Below are 2,587 nucleotides of genomic sequence, written 5' to 3'. Positions count from 1 at the left end.
ATTTTGACTTGAAATCAGGCAAATTGCCCCCCCTGATGCCAAACAAAATGGCATCATCGGGGGAGTCGATCTATAATTTCGCCGCCAAGAGTCTTTGTATTAATGTCTAGGGATCCATCCCAAAATGATCTTGGATTTCTACAACACGAGAACACCTTTGCCCCTTCGTACCGACTTCTCTCCCCGAATGGTACATTTAGACCAGAGGCCGCCCCGGTGGAAAGCCAGTGCTTGGGATGGTGGAGTATGTGGCCTAGGACTGCCCCTCGCCTCTCAGAGAGTTTAAGACGAACACTCGTCTCGATGGCGGCAAAATCAAAAATGAGGCTTCAGAACTCAATAGCACACAGCACAGAACTCCTCAACGATGGTCATCTGCTCGACAGCAGAAGGCAGATCCTTCGACAAGAGTGTCGAGTCATCCGCAAAAAAATGCTAGTCATGGTGTCTCCGTGTGGTAGGGAGATTCCGAGATGAGGGTGCTGGCGTAGCATGTCTCCCAGCGGCTCCAGGTATAGCACGAAGAGCAGGCATGACAGTGGGCAGCCTTGTTTCACACCCCGGGTTGGACGGATGGCTGGACCCAGTGTGCCATTGAAGAGGAGGTGAGCCACTGGTGAATTGTAGAGCAGTCGGACCCAGGAGATGAATGTTGCACCCATGTTCATCTCCGCAAGCACTTCAAACAGGAAGGTTTGGTCGACCATGTCATATGCCTTCGAAAAATCGAGGAACGTAGCATAGTTGTCTTGGTCCTCCAACGTGCAGTAGTGTTGGAGGGCTTGGACCATGGTGACGTGATCGTGGAGTCTGCGTCCGGGCACAAAGCCAGCTTGGGTTGGGTGGATAAGCTGGGGTGCATGACGAGCGAGACGGAAGGCCAGGGCACGAGACAACACTTTCACCTCCACTGGCATAAGGGAGATGGGCCGGTAGTTGCCAGGCAGGCCTCTATCACCACTCTTGTACAGCAGGGTGATGGCGCTGCGACGCTGGTGAGGAAGGAGGCAGCCATGGTGGGCGAGTTGGTAGCTGAACACCAACAACAACAGCTGCGAGAAGATCTCTGGGGCCACCTGAAAGAACCCTGCCGACCAGCCATCTGGACCGGGGGACTTGGATGGATTCATCGTCTTCATCGCGTCACACAGCTCGAGCGCTGTAATGGGCTGGTCGAGACTCTCACGGTCCACCAGTGTGAGCCGTTTCGTCAGGACCTCCAAAACTGCACGGCGGCGATGGTGGTCAGGCGGGTCGGCTTCCCTGGGTGTCGCCATGATGGATCGCCAGTGGGCTGTAAATGCACGTTGGACTGTGGGCACGTCTGTGGTCGTCGTGCCATCCACTGTGACGCAGTTGATGGGCACCTTGGTTCCCAGTGGCTTCCGAAAGAAGTGAGAGGTGCCTCGTTCATTGGAGTTGGCGTGGAAGTCGAATTGCCGGTCGCGAGCATATTGACTGTGCTCGGCCTTGGCAGTGTCGTAAGCTAGCTGAGCTGCAGCTACATCGGCAACGTGGGTGGACAGGTCACCGTAGTATGCCAGGGCTCGCTTTGCTGTAGCCAGTCGGAGGCTTAGGTGTTGTAGATTGGCCTTGGTCGATTGGGTGTGTAGCCGATGACATTTGATGAGCTGGCGGCGCATTCTCTTCAGCCAGCCATACCACATCGCACCATGGTTGAGACTCTCGTCGGCTCGCATTCGGTTAAGGAGTGCTGAGGCCTCCGTGGTGATGGCTCGTTGGATGTCGGGGTCAGCTAGCAACTCCCGTGGTAGCCTCCAGTAGCCCTTTGTTGTGGTGGATGGGCTCTGCGACAGAGTCGCGGTGTGGGTGAGGTGGTCGCCTCCAAAGTGGTTTGGGTCATAAGTAGCCTTGGGGTTGAGGTAAGAGACTAGCTCGTCGTGTAGGAAGAGATAATCAAGTCGATTGACACGTCCAGGACCACTGTAGAGCCGTGTAGTAGGGTTGAGTTGGCGCCACGCATCCACCACACCAAGTGCAGTTAGCCACTCAACGCAGTCCTGTTTGCCACTTGCTTGGCTCGAATGGGGCGTCGTGGCATCGAGGGATGTGTGTAGCGGCATATTGAAGTCGCCACCCACTAGGTGTAGGCCATCGTGTTCGAAGTCACGAGGCAAAAGGGCAAAGAAGGCGCCACGGAGATGCGGCTCCACGGGCGCGTAGATGTTGTGAATGTAGACTGCCAAACCACTCCACACAGTTCTGGCCACCAGGTAGCGGCCAGGAACGTCGTGGTTAGCCAGGTGAACCAGGGAGGAATAGCCAGGCATGGACTTGTGAAAAAAGCTGGCTACACCACAGTGGCGACGGTGTACTGGGTCGACACTGGTTGTCCGTGGATCGTTGGTGAAGAGAGTGTAGCTGCCAACACCAACTTCGTTGTTGAGATGGTGGTGGAAGGTGTCGAGTTGGTTAGAATCGCGCATCTTCGTTTCTTGGAAGACGACGCAGGTTGGAGGTTGTTTGAGACGCCGAGCCACAAGATGGCCATTGATTTTAAGGCCATTCAGGTTGCAGGTTGTCATGGAAAAGGTGGAGGTTGGGTCGAGGAGATTGGCCGGGAGCA

Source organism: Aphanomyces astaci (genome assembly GCF_000520075.1).
Source record: "Aphanomyces astaci strain APO3 unplaced genomic scaffold supercont1.116, whole genome shotgun sequence".
NCBI classification, from domain to species: domain Eukaryota; phylum Oomycota; class Saprolegniomycetes; order Saprolegniales; family Verrucalvaceae; genus Aphanomyces; species Aphanomyces astaci.
Note: the sequence above shows the minus strand (reverse complement) of the source record.